Below are 21,942 nucleotides of genomic sequence, written 5' to 3'. Positions count from 1 at the left end.
AATGGAGCAAATCGAGCAAAGACTGATAAGTTCGCTGCAATTTCCAGTGTGTGGGGATCATTGGTCACCAACTGCATCACGTGCTACAACCCTGGTCTACATATCACCGTTGATGAACAGCTTTTCCCATCAAAGACTCGGTGCTGTTTCCTGCAGTATATTGCAAGTAAACCGGACAAGTTTGGGATCAAGTTTTGGGTGGCCTGCGACCTAAAATCCAAGTACATTTGCAATGTCTTCCCATATCTTGGCAAGGACCCCAATCGTCCCACTGGGGAGAGACTTTCTGAAAATGTAGTAATGAGGCTGATGGAACCATTCCTAGACAAGGGCAGAAATGTTACCACGGACAATTTTTTCACATCGCTTTCACTTGCACAAAAACTTCTTAGACTGAAAACCACCATCCTCGGCACAGTCAACAAGATTCGCAGGGAAATTCCTCAATCCACTAGTGGATTGGCTAGTCATTCATATGTAAATGTGGTGGAGCTTGCAAGAGAGTTGGCTCACTGTCATGTAGCTGAGAAGAAGGCAAGAAAAGAACAGTTGCTTCGGACACAACCCTCCACACCTAGTCCTGGAAAAAGAGCCATGTGTCAGGTCAAACACAAATGCAAGAACAATCATGCCACTGTGCGATGTGTTCACTGCTACAGATACACATGTGGTAAATGCAGACTACAGATACCATGGCAGTGCCAGGATTGTGAGTGATTGCTGAAAATGTTGAAATGTACTCACTCACTTTTTATTATTATTTGTAAATATGTGTACAAATGGTTGGTTTTTTGTACTGTTTTTATCAATAAATCTCAGCAACAAAGGACCTACACCCATGTGTGTTGATTTCTCCCTAAGATGGCAAACTGAAACACTCCAAGTTGGTGACTTTTGGAGATTTATTTCCCTGGATGATTGAGAATGCATCAAGATGAAACACAAAAGGAAGTTCACAGCTTTTAGCAGCTCCCCCACCCCCTCATCCACACACCCCCACTCCCCTCCCTCCAGAATTCCCAGCTAACAACCTAATTTACATATGAATGACTAGCCAATTTAGCTTCCACTTGGCTGAAGCTAAAGCCTAGCTAAAAGCCTACCAGCCATTTGGCTGGTGGTGGGTTTTAAAGGTAGAAAGGTAGAAGCCTGGGACTCCTAGTGTTAAGTGAACAAAAAGTTCACATGTTTGAAAATGTAAAGGCGAATTTGCAGATTTTGACTGCGACCCTAAAACATTTGTATTTTTAAAAAGCACTAATGTAGTGACATCGTTAGGTCATAAAAAATTGTAATGATAAAAGAAAATGCTGTGCGATGTAACAAAAAACACACCTCTGGGATCTACATGGACCACAGTCAGTGGCACGAGGAATAAGCATGTGAAACACAGACCCACACCCTTCACATCCTAGCAGCCAAAATCTTGGGTGGGCGAAACCATGATAGTGTTAATATTTGGTTCACGCTCATTTCTGCCTCATCATGATCTAATTGGTGCTGCTCAGGTGGGTCTCTGCACTTGCATCTCTGCCATTATTACAGGAATCAATGCACATGAAATGAGAACCCCAAAGACCAATGCACATTTGTCTTGACAGGATCTCATTTCGTTCCAAAGAAACAGGTTAATTTAACTCAGCTAAGTTGTCTTTCAGCACAGGGACAAAGGGGGGAAGTCAGCAGGGAACCACCAGAAAGGAGAAGACAAGTAAGTACTGCTGCAGCTGAGTATTTTAGCAGAGTTGTTATCAAACTTGAACTGAATCCTTACTCGTGTTTCCTTTATAATCTATAGGCGATTCATAGTGTTTTTCGTTCCATAAAGCATTGTCTGTTGGTGAGTGGGTGGGCAGGAGAGTGTGAATCAGAGAAGCTTAGGTTTGTAATAAATCCTTCCTTTGCAGGCGCCTCAAGTCCAGCCAAGGCACGCACCAGAGGAAAACACCACAAAGAAAAACGGCTTTAGCCACAGGGCCTAATGAACTAATGAGAGGTTGGCATGCTAGCTGGACTGAAGCTGGGAACACCCCATTCCCAGAGAACAAGCCAGGAACCAAAGGATGCCCCCTGCTTCACCTGAGAGAAAAGAGATCAGGAGAAAAAGTAAGAGAAGGGAGAGAGGAGGCAGAGCGATCAGGCCTGCAGGACCATGACGGTTTCATCTGTTTGTTTGTTTTTAGTGATTTTTATTTATTAATTTATGTTTTAATTGTTTCAACTACGATGAGCTGGCCCTGCTTCTGTTTTTGTTGAATTGAGTTGTCCACACCCTGGAACAAAAGCTAATTTAGTGCAGAGGACCACATGAAATGAATGGTTTCTAAAAATGCCTGAAGGCTCTTCAGCAGGCTGAATATTAGCAGATGTTTTGAAACCTACTATTTATTCACCACTCCAAACCCCTGCGTACTTTATGACTATTCGGACAAACATTAAAAGTCTGGATTAACAATCACCTGGTTATTCTCTTACCTGTAATTAACAAATAACTGCATGAATTCAATATTTATAAGATCTGCCTTACTTTCTTAACTCTCCAAAACCTTCCTCCAGCTATATACATATTGAAACTTTTAAATTTGTGTCTCTCATCCTGCACTGTCAAACGAGGAAAATGACACACAGACCTCCGTGCTCCAGAAAATAATCTCCAGTTTTGAAGGTTTCAACTATAACACATTAAAAAGAAACAGAAGCTGTAAATTAAAACCAAAGATGTACAACTGAAGTTTACAAAAAAACAATTAATAGGTTTAATTTTTCTTGCCTTTAATCATCATTTGTGTCCCATTTGCTGTTAACAGATGCTGCCTTGTTGTATAACTATAATATTAAGTACTCTGGCATTTTTGTTTGCCAGATATAATTTAGAGGAAATGTACATTGTCTCTGGATTGCATCTTCATCAATTCTGACATTACTAAAATGCCAAAACCCTAAAAGAAAAAAGCTACTGCTGCTACCTTTGATTGAAAACAGAGACCACGTGCTTCAGCATAACCACGGAAACCATTAAATATTTTCACTAGGGAAGAGTGATGTTAAGCAATGCGAGAGTGAATCAGTGTTGCCAACTTAGCGACTTTGTCGCTATATTTAGCGAGTTTTCAGACCCCTTAACGACTTTTTTTTTTTAGTCGCTAAAAAAAAAGACGTGAAAGCGCCTATCGCTTTTACTCTCAACAAGCAGCGGGTGCTGTAACGCAGTCAATTCTTCTTTTACTCTTTTACTCTTATGCTGTTTTGTGGATCACAAGGTTTAAAACTACTTATAAACACACACACAAAGTAACTCCACCAGAGTGCCTATTTCGGGTCACTTTTGCCGGTCCAAGCCCGGGTAAAGGAGCAGGGTTGGAATTGTGACATTAAAAAAAAACAATAATTGCTAAAATAAATTTAATTTGTAGTTCTAAATAAACTCTAAATGCATTTAGGACGTTTTTTACTCACTTTATGTCTCTTCCACGATGTTATTTCTCTCTCCAACAACATAGGTTACAATTATATTAGCATGACAAATTATGCAAATTAGGCGATGACGTCATTTAGCGGCTTTAGCGACTTTTAGGACAACCGAGCGATTTTCCTTACTGAGGAGTTGGCAACACTGGAGTGAATGACAGGAAGTGCAAATGTTAGAATGAACATCACTGCGACATGTTTTTTACGTTTGTCTCGAGGTTTATTTGCTTTTTTGAATTAGTAAACAGAGCTACGAGGTGGTTTGCTGGCAGGAGGAGGAGGAAGGACATCTTGCTTCTGGGGTTCCAGAGGGAGTTTAAAGATTAAACATGCAGCTGTATGTAATGAGAAATGGACTTCATTGAGTAAGCAGGTTGTAGTTCTGGTCATCGATCATTTAGATCAGCGGTCCCCATGAGTCATTTTGTACCGGGCCGCGAGAGTTGAGACTCGGGTGCGAAATGTATGGTTTTCAGTTTTTTTCATCGGCTTTTAGCGGGGGGGTCGTTAACTTGGTTTTCCTGGGTCTTTTCACGTGTGTTATGAATAAATCTTTTTTCGGTATTGGTACTAGTTTTATTTTGTTGTATTCATCCGCGACGCCTTAAAGGCCGGTGTTGTGCCAAAAAGTGATTGTCTGCCAGAAACTGATTGCCGTCCGCGGGAGCGCGCGCAGCTGCTTAAAGCTGTAGCGCCCGGATTACTTGCGTTGCCAGCTACTTCCGTACAACTGATATAACGGGCGGGGGGGGGGGCAAACAAACACATTTATGCCTTTGTTATTAGGCAAAGGTATGCATATATGAAACTTCAACGTTTCTTGTAACTGAATTATGACGCTTTTCAGAACGTTGCTTTCGGTGTGTAGAGCAGTCACGAATGACTACACGCATCACGATGGAATAATTAATGCCTACAGGTTTAGTATGTCTACTCTCGTTGTTCATATTTGTTATAAGACTGTCGAATAGTAGTTAAAACAATAAAGACCATTTGTGCCAGTATCACCATGACTCTTTCTTGTTTGTTCAGAATAACGACTGAGAACATGGCATTTTAGCGCTACCAAAAAGTGATTGTGGCCTATAACTTGTCACTGAAACAATATTTCTGCTTCAAACTTGGCGGATGTCATTCAGAAGGGTCATATGCCAAATATTACATCTCAAACAGTCCCTTAGAACTGCTGGATAACCTGTAAAGGAACATTAACATTGATAATATGCCATTTTCGGCCTGCCAAAAAGTGATTGTGGCCTATATCCTGTCACTGAAGCAATGTTTCTGCTTCAAACTTGGTGGATGTCATTCAGAAGGGTCCTATGTGACATATTATATCTCAAACACTCTCCAAGAACTGCTGAAAAACTTTTAAAATAACATTAATACCGATAATATCTCATTTTCAACCTGCCAAAAAGTGATTGTGGCCTATATCTTGTCACTGAAACAATGTTTCTGCTTCAAACTTGGCGGATGTCATTTAGAAGGGTCATATGTCAAATATTACATCGCAAACAGTCCCTCAGAACTGCTAAATTACCATTAAGGGAACAATAAAACTGACAATATGCAATTTTCAACCTGCCAAAAAGTGATTGTGGCCTATATCTTGTCACTGAAACAATATTTCTGCTTCAAACGTGTTGGGTATCATCCAAAAGGATGATATGTGGCTCATCATATCCCAAACAGTCTCTAAGAAATGCTGAATAACCTTTAAAGGATCATTAATACCCATAATATGCCATTTTCGGCCTGCCAAAAAGTGATTGCCACCTATATCTTGTCACTGAAACAATGTTTCTGCTTCAAAATTGTTGGATATCATCCAGAAGGGTTACATGTGACACATTATATCTCAAACAGTCTCTAAGGATTGTTGAATAACTATTAAAGGACCATTAATACCCATAACATGCCATTTTCGACCTGCCAAAAAGTGATTGTGGACTATAACTTGTCACTGAGATACTATTTCTGCTTCAAACTTGGTGGATGTCATTCAGAAGGGTCATATGTCAAATATTACATCTCAAACAGTCCCTCAGAACTGCTAAATTACCATTAAGGGAACAATAAAACTGACAATATGCAATTTTCAGCCTGCCAAAAAGTGATTGTGGCCTATATCCTGTCACTGAAGCAATGTTTCTGCTTCAAACTTGGCGGATGTCATTTAGAAGGGTCATATGTCAAATATTACATCTCAAACAGTCCCTTAGAACTGCTGGATAACCTGTAAAGGAACATTAACATTGATAATATGCCATTTTCGGCCTGCCAAAAAGTGATTGCCGCCTATATCTTGTCACTGAAACAATATTTCTGCTTCAAAATTGTTGGATATCCTCCAGAAGGGTTACATGTGATATATTATATCCCAAACACTCTCCAAGAACTGCTGAAAAACTTTTAAAATAACATTAATACCGATAATATGTCATTTTCAACCTGCCAAAAAGTGATTGTGGCCTATATCTTGTTAATGAAATACTATTTCTGCTTCAAACTTGCTGCATGTCATTCTGAAGGGTCCTATGTGACATAGTATATCTCAAACAGCCCCTTAGAACTCCTGAATAACCATTAAGGGAACGATAAAACTGATAATATGCAATTTCCAACCTGCCAAAAAGTGATTGCCGCCTATATCTTGTCACTGAAACAATATTTCTGCTTCAAAATTGTTGGATATCCTCCAGAAGGGTTACATGTGATATATTATATCCCAAACACTCTCCAAGAACTGCTGAATAACTTTTAAAAGAACATTAATACCGATAATATGTCATTTTCAACCTGCCAAAAAGTGATTGTGGACTATATCTTGTCACTGAAACAATATTTCGGCTTCAAACTTGTTGGATATCCTCCAAAAGGGTTACATGTGACACATTATATCTCAAACAGTCTCTAAGGACTTTTGAGTAACTATTAAAGGACCATTAATACCCATAATATGCCATTTTCGACCTGCCAAAAAGTGATTGTGGACTATAACTTGTCACTGAGATACTATTTCTGCTTCAAACTTGGTGGATGTCATTCAGAAGGGTTACATGTGACATATTCCAAATGGAAACAGCTGGGAGGAGACCCGCATAAATAAATTAGGAACAATAAGTAATAGGAAAGAGAAAACAAAAGGTAAAAACATGTAATTCCAACACAGCATTTATTAATTTAAACGAAAATAAAAAAACAATAACAATAACATCCAATTAAAGAAGAAACCACCAATTTAAATAAACTAACAAATATACCAGAAAAAGGGGGAAGCTGAACACCAGTAAACCATTAAACAACATATATATTAATTCTTTTACCACAGTAACTATAGTGCTAACATGTTAGGAAACAGGAAATAATTGAATAATCCTAGAAAGTAATTCAAATCAAATCTGAATTTTAATGTAGTTAACAATACAGAAGCACACACAGCAACACAAACATAAATGAATGAATGAAAAAATAAATAAATAAACAACGAATTAATATTATTGAAGACAACGATACAAAACAAACATTTCAAAGACTTAGAAAAATTGCCAGAGATCCTAACTGTCTGACCAGCATGCTTCACAGACAAATTTTTTTTCTGTGCTCTTGCGGGGCTTCTTTGCACAGCCCCTGTGGTACCACCGTGGGCAAATGTCACAGCCAATCTGAATTAGACAAAACAAGGAAACACAAGTATTATGTTAATAGTGGTATACAAAGAAGTATTTAAATAACAGTTTTGCAAAATACTCAGATCATAAAGCAGTCCACCATTCATTACAACTACAATAAGTCAGATGATGTATCCACATAGTTTGTAACATTTTTAAAATTATATTTTTGTTTTGTGATTTTTTTTTTTCATCTTTTTAGACTGAAAGGGCTATGGACATGTAAAACATAAGCATTTACCCATTTGGTGTCACCATCGTGGTTCCCACAATAGTGGCATAGGTCAGTCAGGTCATCTTAAACAACAAAAAGCAATTACTTTAATTTTAATAATAATGGACTCTGTTTGCATGACTACATAATAACAATATAGCAATAAAAGAACAATGTTAAAAACACGTTCAATATAAGACTTTGTAGTTTACTATTTAATTTATATTGGTAATGATACCTGTATTTTCAAGAAGACCTATTGCAATCTGTTGTCTCAGACTGGCAATACTTGAAGCAGAGTTCTCAAACTCTACTGGAACATCTTTTAAGATGCACTCTGCAAACTGTGAATAAAATATATAACAATGCAGTCATTATTTGAAGTAACATTTGCTATTCCAAAAATTGGAATCATATTTATTTTTAGAAAATCATAGTAAGTGCTTGTGTTGAACAAGAAAGAGGACACAAATGGAGACACTGTAGGAGACAGAGCAGAGACTATAATCAGAATCAGAATCTGTTAGGTGACGGCTGTGTGCAGACAGGAATAGGACCCAAGGTGCAGACTCCGGAGGCTGAACTTAAACCAAAACAGCTTTAATGCTGAACGCAAACATAACATAACTGGGAAAAAACTCTAAATAAACTAACACCGGTGGATGGGCAACACACACAGCAAAATAAACGGTAAATCGCGACACAGAGAAACACAGGGCTTAAATACACATAGGGAGCGATCAGGGAATGAGTAAAAGGAGGGAAACACAGCTGGGACAAATCAGAACTGCCGAGACCAAAGAAGCGTAAATTGAACACACTGAGATAAGACAGAGACCTTCAAAGTAAAACAGGAAGCACATAACACAGACTGAACAAAGACACAGACTCACATGCAGGCACTACAAAGGGAACAGAGACGTGGGACCAGGGCAGACACAAACACTGACTGGATGTGGGGATACAGCAGACAGGGAAGACAGCAACAAAGGAACACAGACAGAAAACCAGAACACTAAAACTCAAAGCTTTTTGCTAAATGTTCAGACATCGTAGCTGACATATGCATATACACTTACTGGACAATTTATTAGTTACACCTAAAAGGCTGCTCGTAAAGAGAAATACCTAATCACGTGCCAATCACATGGCAGACATGCATTGCGGCATGTACACAAGGTAAAACTTCGGAGGTTGTCATTGAGCATCAGCATGGGAAAAAAGTATACTGAATTGAATTAGAGCGTTGCATTGTTGTTACTTGCAGATAGGCTGGGCTGAGCATTTGTGGAACTAATGATCTAGTGAGATTTTCACACAAACATCTCACAACAGAATGGTTGCAAAAAAACAATTAATTTAGTGAGTGGCAGTTCTCCTGGAAAAATTGTCTAGCTGATGCATACCAGAGAATGCATTGACTGCTACAGCTGGTAGGGGGACTACATAAAAACACAACATAACTGACCATTTACAACCAGGGATGGCAATAGAGCATCTTGCTCCAAGAATTGCGGAATTTCAGAAAAAATTTATAAGTCCATGGACGGTTACATACTCAGAACATAAAATATTGAAAGCTGAAATCTTATCAACGTTTACTCTTACACCATTTAAGTAGTTATGAAGTTAACGTCATTGCCACTAACATATGGAAATTAATCTAAGTAATTGTGAAAAATATGTATATTTGATCATATAATTTATCCTAATTTGTGGTCCAAGAGCTGGTCTTTATTGCTGCAGATTCTGCATGCCTTTTATTCATTATGTTTATTTCAGTCATGCTCTTACACATACCTTCAATACGTAGGCACCACATGAAGTTGCATCCTGTTGAATAGGATGAGGCAGTGTGTCACATGCCCATCTTGATGCATTAAGCCCTCTGTGTCTCATGAAAAACCTGAAAGACATATGTAGGGATTAATAAGTTGTTATGTATAAACAATTTGCATGTTAAACCTAGACATGTAAGGCGCGTGTGGGGTACTGGTACAAGCCAGAGGAAGGACATCCAGCGGACATCTTGGCCAAATTAGGAAAACAAAACACCAGTGCTGTTGACCGAAAGGTGGAAACTGTGCTACAGTTCGATAAACAAGGCACAAGAAGTTACCTAACTACATGAACAGTCATACAGTGGGATACACAGAGGACAGCTATACAGGAGGAAATTACTAAATAATCTGGGAACCAAACATAATCCAACAACCCAAAAATATGACACTTTTCTCTATAGAATAAACTCAGGGTTACAAAGTCAGCTTTGAACATAAGCCATAATACAAAATCACAGGGACACTAGACAACTCAAAACCCTTGGTCGATAGACCCAGGATCCCAACAAAATTTGTTTTTGATTAAATGAGGCATAACTTACAAATGTAATTACGTAACTCATTTTAAAATACTGTATACACAAAAGGTGCAGTCCTCAGAAAAAGAATAAGTTGATTTTTCTAATTGAGAGATTTGTGATACTTCAACAAGATTGTTAAATACAATAAAGTACTATGCTTGGAATTCATACTTTTTAAAATATATTTGAAAAAATGATTGTCTTTGAGCGTATACCTTTGACATCAAAGACTTAAAAATGAACGGAATGTGTCAGCTTGTGTATATTTGGCAACATCCAGCAGCTCCAAAATGTGAGATGAGAATGCATTAGACAGATTATTTTAAAGATCATTGCAACTACTACAATTTCAAGGTAATTTATAATGTCACTTGCTGAGTTTTAGATTTTTTTTCATCTACTGGATTTACATTGTGTTAACATATATGCAGAGACAAATTTACCTTGAAATGTCCTGGCATTGTCTGACTCTCCTTACGCTTTCACCAAGTGGATCGAGAAACACGCTTCTCTTTTCTGCAGGTTTGATCACCTAAATGTTGAAGCACTAGAGTTACAAATAAATAAAATTGACTATGTACTTGTGTCTCGCAAGGCACAATGAATGCACTACTTAATTTATGCTTGAACATAAGATCAAGATGGGTGAGAAATGAATTTTAAAAAGACATACAATGTCTTAGTAATATGCTCTTATATATTGTGTCTCTTCTTAATTGCAAATGATTCCCAAATTGTCCAATTTGGAGAATGTTTTAAAATGTATTTATATTGTTCCTTTAACTGGTCACCCACTAGTCTATACAGAAATGACCATGAAGTATGAAAAAAATATTACCACCAGCATCCAGTGATGACCTTCATTGACAACTCCCAAAATATACTTGTAGACGACTGGGTCAATCTGTAATACATTAAAAAACAAAGTTAAATAGACCCACCTCACTGATAATACATATTGCAAAGCTTTTAAGGACAACTTAATGACAGAATATTGTTTAATACCTTAATTTTTGGCTTATTCCTCTTCCATACCCGTGTCATTTCATAGGTGTCAACCATAAATGCTCTTTCAGCACTGTCTTGGTTGAATTTGCTTACCAAGACAGTCAGATAAGCATTAATAACCTGGAATTACAACAAGAGATTCACAGTAATTGCTTTCAATTTTTAAATAAATTAACTAAAATTAGTTATGCTACAAACATTTTTTGTAGGAAACAGTAAGCATAAAAACAATAATAAAGAAATGTCAGTTTACCTCACTTTCTAGTTCCCTTTGGGGAGCTGTATTGTAAATGTCATTAAAGAAAATCTTGTATGGTCCGATTTTTGACATGAGTACATACGTCTTATTTCCCTCCCACGCATCTGTCACATCTGTAAAGTGTTTACAAAAATTAATGTAGTATCTGGATGGACCGTAGAAAAAAAGAACCCCCCCCCCCCCCAAAAAAAAAAACACAACAAACTAAAATACAACACAAAAAAACAACAACAACAACATCAACAACTATAAATGGTTGTAAAATAATTCAGCTGACTACTTTTAGACATGATAAGAAGATGATATTAGATGAGTTTTAGTGTTCCTTAGGTTATTACATGTCAGTTTGCACATTAAGTTAAATATTTTATGAATAATTCAGAATGCTTTGTGATTAAGACTAATGCAAAAGTGACAGTGACAGTATTACCTAACTGCAAATTAGTGTTCCAGGTTTAAGGAACACATCCTCAGGGCTATTCAGCTGTATGTTACTGTTCATTAATCTTTCTTTACGACTAAAAGATAGACAGAACTTTTGAAAACATGAGCCCGCAACTCATAACCATTCTGGATCAACAGTTAAAGACTACGTAGTCAGTAAATGCTATTCCAAAAACAACAATAATTTTAGCACTTCTTAAAACGAATAAACATACTCTTGATGATCGAGGGGTCTACTGTAGATATTACAGAGGCAGTGGAGGCATGCATCGTGCCCAGAGCAGCACTGGACAATGCGTTGGTGTCTGACCCAGGTGTGGACATGGTGGTGGAAATTTCAGGTGTGGATGTGGTGTTAGATGGTTCAGAGGTGGACGTGGTGGTGGATGGTTCAGAGGTGGACGTGGTAGTGGATGGTACAGAGGTGGATGTGGTGGTCGATGGTTCAGAGGTGGACGTGGTAGTGGATGGTACAGAGGTGGACGTGGTGGTGGATGGTACAGAGGTGGATGTGGTGGTCGATGGTTCAGAGGTGGACGTGGTAGTGGATGGTACAGAGGTGGATGTGGTGGTCGATGGTTCAGAGGTGGACGTGGTAGTGGATGGTACAGAGGTGGACGTGGTGGTGGATGGTACAGAGGTGGATGTGGTGGTCGATGGTTCAGAGGTGGACGTGGTAGTGGATGGTACAGAGGTGGACGTGGTGGTGGATGGTACAGAGGTGGATGTGGTGGTCGATGGTTCAGAGGTGGACGTGGTGGTGGATGGTACAGAGGTGGATGTGGTGGTCGATGGTACAGAGGTGGACGTGGTGGTGGATGGTACAGAGGTGGATGTGGTGGTCGATGGTTCAGAGGGTGACGTGGTGGTTGGGGGCCCGACTGTGGATGTGGTAGTGGTGGATGGCTCAGAAGAAGAAGAAGCATTTGACAACTTATGTGGAATTCTTGGCTGTTCCTCTGTGAACACCATTAAATGATCGATGTTAATTTTTGGTATTGTCACACCTTTGCTGTCCAAAAGATCCACACTTTTTCCTGCTATTGCAGCAATTGTGTAGGGGCCGAGGTAATTGCGGTCTAACTTGCCCCCTTTCCTCTGCTGGCTCCTCGTGTTCATCCTCCACACTTTCATGCCGACTGTAAAACTCGGACTAGGTCTGCCTTTATTTTTGTTTTGATATTTTGCCTGTGTTTTTTTGCTATTGGAAATAGCAGTCTGAAGGACTTCATCCAGCTTGAGAATTTCTTCTGTTGCCTCTTCAACAGACAAAATGTCCTCCACACTGCTGTCCACCTGTAAGATGTAGAAAAGGGATGTGTTATTATATGACAATCAAAAAAAATTCCATAAAAGACATGTAAAGTCTTATGTATTTAATCCAACAATGTTATTTAAAATAACTTACTCTGTATTCATCTGGGATTTGAGTAGGGTACCTTGCCTCTCTACCAAACATTAAAAAAAAGGGTGAGTACTTCGTGGTCATATGGCGCTTGGTTCTCAGGCCGAACATGACAGGATCCAAATGTTTGTCCCATTCCTCTGGCTTTTCATTGACCAACTTGGAAAGTGCTCTACAAAATTAAATAACAAAGCAGTTATTGGGATATGAAGTAAAACCAAATTAAAAATATGAACATATGAGATGCGTAAATAACATTATACCTCTGTATGGTCCCATTCATCCTTTCTACCAACCCATTTGTCTGCGGGTGGTATGGGGCACAGAGACTCCTTTCAATGTTTAGTATTTTGCAAACATTTCGGTTGATCTGAATTCAGAAAGAAATAACCACATTACACTAGTAAAACAAGATAACACTTTGTTAGACAGTTAATTTAATTCTAACTGAGTAATGGATTTTAGGTGTTTCTTACTTACTTCATTCACAAACTCCTTCCCCTGGTCCGTTAGAATGCGCTTCGGTGCTTCAAACTGGTAAAAGAACTTCAGAATGCATTTTGCTACCTCTTCTGCACTTTTGGACTTCAAAGGATATGCCTGGGGCCATTTTGTTAAGTAGTCAATAAGTACACATATGTACTGGTTGTTATTTGAAGTCATTTTTAGTGGACCAATTAAATCCATTCCAATAAGCTCAAATGGCTGGCTGACCTATTAAACACAGAAATCATTAGCAATGCGTTATTTTCAATATAGTAATTTTAATTTTAATCAATGTTTTTTATTTTATGTATTATGTCACAAACCATTTACAGGAAAAAATACACCTAAAATGTTTACCTGTATCGGTGTGTACTCCACCTCCTTTTTAATGATGACACTGCTGGCCTGGCATGCCACACACTGAGTCACCTGAAAGAAGGGCAAAATAATTTAAATAATATTATTATAATCTAATCATTATAATAATTTAAATCATAAAAATCTCAATAAAAACACGTATAAGACATCAACAGCTAACTAGTACACTTGTTAACTTGAAATTTAAGACAATAAAGGACATTTTGCGAGACAAACAATATGCATGTATAATCAAGTTGTATACAGACCCATAAATGTATGTCCTCTGACATTCCAGGCCAATAAAATCTTTTTGCGATTGCTTCTCTTGTTTTTTTCTGGCCACAGTGCAAACCACCACTGCTGGCATGAAAATCAAGGAAAACTTCATTGGCTTTGTTGGGCCCACACAGCACTTTTGCCTTAATGCAGTGATTTGTGCCTTTGTGCCTTATGTAGTACAACTCGCCATCTGTAAGAAATAAAAGAAATACATGAGTAGTTTTAATCAGCTATAATATAGTCATAAATGCTGAATTATTACAGTAATGTAACATGGTGAAAAACACATGATATGTATTTGTAAATAGAATTATTTCCACAATAGCAATGTACCACACCAAAGAGTTAATGTTTAATTATAAATATTTACTAAATAACACACCATAGTTCATTGTGAATTACAGTTATGAGCCAGTGCACGCATTGAAAAATCAAAAGCAGGGCATTTTGCTGTTTACTTGAAATAAAAAAAAACCTCATTAAGGGTGAGCGACTGCTGACACGTGTATTGATTAGCACAGCAAAATAAAAAACAACACACGAACAGACCACGTGATCTCACGATATAAATTCTCTTTTTTCTAAATTATTCCTTTTTGTCAAATTATGTCTTTCATTTTAGAAATATTACAAGACAACTATAATATGTGGCTGGTGTCATTAAAAAAATCCCCATTTAAATTTTTCAAACAGAATTAAGTTGTAAACACTACGAACTTCCAAAGCTAGTCAGTAGTAGTTACAACACCGTCACACCTAGTAATGGCGGTGATGGCGATGATGTTGTTCACTTGGGAATTAGAACACACACTATACATGTTTTAGGACAATTATTATGTATTCCTCAAGAGACGTAACTAGGATGCCCTACTTTTGCTCGCTGTTGTGCGCAGCTGTTAATTAAACTCAAATTTGGCAAACAGTGGAAAGCTAAAAAAATACGTAAAACATTCGACAAACTCACCTTGAACCTCAAAGTTCTTTGCCTTTCGACGAAAATTGCACTTTTGTGTGGTGGAAAAGCCACTAGGCAAGGTTCCATTGGTTTTAAACGACAGGATATCGGAATAAAGAGTGGGGTCCATGACTCTGTAACGCTTTTCTTACACTCGGCTAATTGAAGCACTTTAGGCCTACCAATTGAGCTCTAAGCAACAGGATGTTGAGTAAATTTAAATCGGAAAAACATTTTTTTAAAGGGAAAAGACAAAGTAATATTCTAAAAAAAGAAATATTTTATGACAGAATGAACGAAAACCTTCCAAAACGTCAAATTATCCTTATATTTAGATAAGACAATGTTTACAATCTAAAATTTGTTTATTTTAATTTTTAAAAAGAAATGTCAGGTCATTATGTGCGTAATAAATATTATTTCAGTGACAACATATAGTCCACAATCACTTTTTGGCAGGCTGAAATGGCATATTATCAATGTTAATGTTCCTTTACAGGTTATCCAGCAGTTCTAAGGGACTGTTTGAGATGTAATATTTGACATATGACCCTTCTGAATGACACAACCAAGTTTGAAGCCGAAATATTGTTTCAGTGACAAGATATAGTCCACAATCACTTTTTGGCAGGTTGAAAATGACATATTATCGGTATTAATGTTCTTTTAAAAGTTATTCAGCAGTTCTTGGAGAGTGTTTGGGATATAACATATCACATGTAATCCTTCTGGAGGATATCCAAAAATTATGAAGCAGAAATATTGTTTCAGTGACAAGATTTAGGTGGCAATCACTTTTTGGCAGGTTGAAAATGAGATATTATCGGTATTAATGTTATTTTAAAAGTTTTTCAGCAGTTCTTGGAGAGTGTTTGAGATATAATATGTCACATAGGAGCCTTTTGAATGACATCCACCAAGTTTGAAGCAGAAACATTGTTTCAGTGACAAGATATAGGCGGCAATCACTTTTTGGCAGGCCGAAAATGGCATATTATCAATGTTAATGTTCCTTTACAGGTTATCCAGCAGTTCTAGGGGACTGTTTGAGATGCAATATTTGACATATGACCCTTCTAAATGACATCCGCCAAGTTTGAAGCAGAAACATTGTTTCAGTGACAAGATATAGGCCACAATCACTTTTTGGCAGGTTGAAAATGAGATATTATCGGTATTAATGTTATTTTAAAAGTTTTTCAGCAGTTCTTGGAGAGTGTTTGCGATATAATATGTCACATAGGAGCCTTCTGAATGACATCCACCAAGTTTGAAGCAGAAACATTGTTTCAGTGACAAGATATAGGCCACAATCACTTTTTGGCAGGTTGAAAATGAGATATTATCGGTATTAATGTTATTTTAAAAGTTTTTCAGCAGTTCTTGGAGAGTGTTTGAGATATAATATGTCACATAGGAGCCTTCTGAATGACATCCACCAAGTTTGAAGCAGAAACATTGTTTCAGTGACAAGATATAGGCCACAATCATTTTTTGGCAGGTTGAAAATGAGATATTATCGGTATTAATGTTATTTTAAAAGTTTTTCAGCAGTTCTTGGAGAGTGTTTGAGATATAATATGTCACATAGGAGCCTTCTGAATGACATCCGCCAAGTTTGAAGCAGAAACATTGTTTCAGTGACAAGATATAGGCCACAATCACTTTTTGGCAGGTTGAAAATGAGATATTATCGGTATTAATGTTATTTTAAAAGTTTTTCAGCAGTTCTTGGAGAGTGTTTGAGATATAATATGTCACATAGGAGCCTTCTGAATGACATCCACCAAGTTTGAAGCAGAAACATTGTTTCAGTGACAAGTTATAGGCCACAATCACTTTTTGGCAGCTTGAAAATGGCATATTGTCAGTTTTATTGTTCCTGTACAAGTTATTCAGCAGTTCTTGGAGAGTTTTTGGGATATAATATATCACATGTAACCCTTCTGGAATATATCCAACAAGTTTGAAGCCGAAATATTGTTTCAGTGACAAGTTATGGTCCACAATCACTTTTTGGCAGGCTGAAAATGGCATATTATAGGTATTATTGTCCCTTTAAAAGTTATTCAGCAGTTCTAAGGGACTGGTGGAGATATAATATTTGACATATGACCCATCTGAATGACATCCACCAAGTTTGAAGCAGAAATAGTATCTCAGTGACAAGATATAGTCCACAATCACTTTTTGGCAGGTCGAAAATGGCATATTATGGGTATTAATGTTCTTTTAAAAGTTATTCAGCAGTTCTTGGAGAGTGTTTGGGATATAATATGTCACATGTAACCCTTCTGGATGATATCCAACAATTTTGAAGCAGAAACATTGTTTCAGTGACAAGATATAGGTGGCAATCACTTTTTGGCAGGCTGAAAATTGCATATTGTCAGTTTTATTGTTCCCTTAATGGTAATTTAGCAGTTCTGAGGGACTGTTTGAGATGTAATATTTGACATATGACCCTTCTGAATGACATCCACCAAGTTTGAAGCAGAAATAGTATCTCAGTGACAAGTTATAGTCCACAATCACTTTTTGGCAGGTCGAAAATGGCATGTTATGGGTATTAATGGTCCTTTAATAGTTATTCAACAATCCTTAGAGACTGTTTGAGATATAATGTGTCACATGTAACCCTTCTGGATGATATCCAACAATTTTGAAGCAGAAACATTGTTTCAGTGACAAGATATAGGTGGCAATCACTTTTTGGCAGGCCGAAAATGGCATATTATGGGTATTAATGATCCTTTAAAGGTTATTCAGCATTTCTTAGAGAATGTTTGGGATATGATGTGCCACATATCATCCTTTTGGATGATACCCAACAAGTTTGAAGCAGAAACATTGCTTCAGTGACAGGATATAGGCCACAATCACTTTTTGGCAGGCTGAAAATTGCATATTGTCAGTTTTATTGTTCCCTTAATGGTAATTTAGCAGTTCTGAGGGACTGTTTGAGATGTAATATTTGACATATGACCCTTCTGAATGACATCCACCAAGTTTGAAGCAGAAATAGTATCTCAGTGACAAGTTATAGTCCACAATCACTTTTTGGCAGGTCGAAAATGGCATGTTATGGGTATTAATGGTCCTTTAATAGTTATTCAACAATCCTTAGAGACTGTTTGAGATATAATGTGTCACATGTAACCCTTCTGGATGATATCCAACAATTTTGAAGCAGAAACATTGTTTCAGTGACAAGATATAGGTGGCAATCACTTTTTGGCAGGCCGAAAATGGCATATTATGGGTATTAATGATCCTTTAAAGGTTATTCAGCATTTCTTAGAGAATGTTTGGGATATGATGTGCCACATATCATCCTTTTGGATGATACCCAACAAGTTTGAAGCAGAAACATTGCTTCAGTGACAGGATATAGGCCACAATCACTTTTTGGCAGGCTGAAAATTGCATATTGTCAGTTTTATTGTTCCCTTAATGGTAATTTAGCAGTTCTGAGGGACTGTTTGAGATGTAATATTTGACATATGACCCTTCTGAATGACATCCACCAAGTTTGAAGCAGAAATAGTATCTCAGTGACAAGTTATAGTCCACAATCACTTTTTGGCAGGTCGAAAATGGCATGTTATGGGTATTAATGGTCCTTTAATAGTTATTCAACAGTCCTTAGAGACTGTTTGAGATATAATGTGTCACATGTAACCCTTCTGGATGATATCCAACAATTTTGAAGCAGAAACATTGTTTCAGTGACAAGATATAGGTGGCAATCACTTTTTGGCAGGCCGAAAATGGCATATTATGGGTATTAATGATCCTTTAAAGGTTATTCAACATTTCTTAGAGATTGTTTGGGATATGATGTGCCACATATCATCCTTTTGGATGATACCCAACAAGTTTGAAGCAGAAACATTGCTTCAGTGACAGGATATAGGCCACAATCACTTTTTGGCAGGCTGAAAATTGCATATTGTCAGTTTTATTGTTCCCTTAATGGTAATTTAGCAGTTCTGAGGGACTGTTTGAGATGTAATATTTGACATATGACCCTTCTGAATGACATCCACCAAGTTTGAAGCAGAAATAGTATCTCAGTGACAAGTTATAGTCCACAATCACTTTTTGGCAGGTCGAAAATGGCATGTTATGGGTATTAATGGTCCTTTAATAGTTATTCAACAATCCTTAGAGACTGTTTGAGATATAATGTGTCACATGTAACCCTTCTGGATGATATCCAACAATTTTGAAGCAGAAACATTGTTTCAGTGACAAGATATAGGTGGCAATCACTTTTTGGCAGGCCGAAAATGGCATATTATGGGTATTAATGATCCTTTAAAGGTTATTCAGCATTTCTTAGAGACTGTTTGAGATATGATGTGCCACATATCATCCTTTTGGATGATACCCAACAAGTTTGAAGCAGAAACATTGCTTCAGTGACAGGATATAGGCCACAATCACTTTTTGGCAGGCTGAAAATTGCATATTGTCAGTTTTATTGTTCCCTTAATGGTAATTTAGCAGTTCTGAGGGACTGTTTGAGATGTAATATTTGACATATGACCCTTCTGAATGACATCCACCAAGTTTGAAGCAGAAATAGTATCTCAGTGACAAGTTATAGTCCACAATCACTTTTTGGCAGGTCGAAAATGGCATGTTATGGGTATTAATGGTCCTTTAATAGTTATTCAACAGTCCTTAGAGACTGTTTGAGATATAATGTGTCACATGTAACCCTTCTAAATGACATCCGCCAAGTTTGAAGCAGAAACATTGTTTCAGTGACAAGATATAGGCCACAATCACTTTTTGGCAGGTTGAAAATGAGATATTATCGGTATTAATGTTATTTTAAAAGTTTTTCAGCAGTTCTTGGAGAGTGTTTGAGATATAATATGTCACATAGGACCCTTCTGAATGACATCCACCAAGTTTGAAGCAGAAACATTGCTTCAGTGACAGGATATAGGCCACAATCACTTTTTGGCAGGCTGAAAATGGCATATTATCAATGTTAATGTTCCTTTACAGGTTATCCAGCAGTTCTAAGGGACTGTTTGAGATGTAATATTTGGCATATGACCCTTCTGAATGACATCCGCCAAGTTTGAAGCAGAAATATTGTTTCAGTGACAAGTTATAGGCCACAATCACTTTTTGGTAGCGCTAAAATGCCATGTTCTCAGTCGTTATTCTGAACAAACAAGAAAGAGTCATGGTGATACTGGCACAAATGGTCTTTATTGTTTTAACTACTATTCGACAGTCTTATAACAAATATGAACAACGAGAGTAGACATACTAAACCTGTAGGCATTAATTATTCCATCGTGATGCGTGTAGTCATTCGTGACTGCTCTACACACCGAAAGCAACGTTCTGAAAAGCGTCATAATTCAGTTACAAGAAACGTTGAAGTTTCATATATGCATACCTTTGCCTAATAACAAAGGCATAAATGTGTTTGTTTGCCCCCCCCCCCCCGTTATATCAGTTGTACGGAAGTAGCTGGCAACGCAAGTAATCCGGGCGCTACAGCTTTAAGCAGCTGCGCGCGCTCCCGCGGACGGCAATCAGTTTCTGGCAGACAATCACTTTTTGGCACAACACCGGTCCGTAAAAATATTGTCAGGAACAAACCGGTCCGTGGCGCTGATTTAGACCATTTTTAATCTTTGCTGTCAAAATATTTGTAAAAGTTAAACTTTTTTTTTTAAGCTGTTTTTAATACATCTATGAAAAAGGGTTTCTTGGTGCTTATGCAGTGCCTTAACAAATTAAAATAATATTCATTGATGGTTGTGTTTGCGATGTATGGCTTCGTCTGTTGCTCCTCATGCCTGTTTGCAGTAATAATAATTCTCACTGTAATTTCAACCTCCCTTGCAACTGAAGAAAACACCACCAATAAGAAAAACTCTGCAAAAGTACACAAAACACAACGGAAATAAGAAAAAAAGAAAACAGAAATAGGAAAAAATTGATTTCCAAAAGAACAAGGGAAGTGTTCCTGGGGAGACAATATCCCGACGGACCAGTTGCAGAAAAAACAACTGTTTTTGGGGTGGTGTTCCTGTTTTATCAGGGTTTTTAGGCTAATAGTTTTTAGGCGTGTTAACCTAATTAGGTTAACACGCTCATCTTTTCTTTTCTCACAAAACCGATAGATCCTCCACTTCTTTTAAGTGTCTCCCAGCGCAATTCTTAGCATATTTTGGTTCCTGCAACTGGTCCGTCGGGTTATTGGCTGTGTCCCAATTAAGAGACTGCACGCTTGAAGTACGCGCACTACGCGTACCACGTACGGTGCGTACTATCCGGTTGTTCAGTCTGACGTCACTAGCCGTGTCTGGGTCTAAACTCCGCTGCAGGTCCATATATCAAACGATCACTGTGGCATTACTGAGAGTTGAAAAACTGTCTAAAGTCTTTCATCTTTAATAAAATGATCAGCGTTCTGCTCTACCAGGTGTAACAATTGAGTTTAACATCCAGGCATCCATGAAAACGGAATTTATGACATTTAACGGAGTTAGAAGTTAGCATGAAGTTAGCTCGCTAGCTTCTATCTAAATACAATATAGCATGTCCTGACTGCTGGGTTTTGGAAACAAATTAAAACGTACAGCTCTGTTATCACTTCCAGCATAAATGAAGACAGAAAACTAAACAGCAGTGACGTTTGTAGGGTTACTGAAGTTGGGCTAGCTGGTATATAATGATGTGCTACGTGACCGCTAGCGACACAGCTATGTTAGCATAATATAAACAAGCTAACTTTTTTTCCACTCGATAAAAGTTACCGTGAGTGTTCTCGGTGGTCAGGAACAAATGTAATCGCATGGCAGGATGCTGTAAAAGGACCAAACTTCAGCCAGGAGAACAACTGAGATAATCCATCCACAATACGAGGTTAGTCATTCATATACTGCTGCATGGGCTGGGCTGTAGTTACATCCTAAGGTTTTAAAAACTGAGCTTAAATAAATGATTAGCGGTAATAAAAGCCGAGGGAGGTCAACAGGGATCACTGACTG

This window comes from Rhamphochromis longiceps, linkage group LG10 (genome assembly GCF_057381845.1).
Source record: "Rhamphochromis longiceps isolate RC_006_pf linkage group LG10, R_longiceps_female_GT1.1, whole genome shotgun sequence".
NCBI classification, from domain to species: Eukaryota; Metazoa; Chordata; class Actinopteri; order Cichliformes; family Cichlidae; genus Rhamphochromis; species Rhamphochromis longiceps.
Note: the sequence above shows the minus strand (reverse complement) of the source record.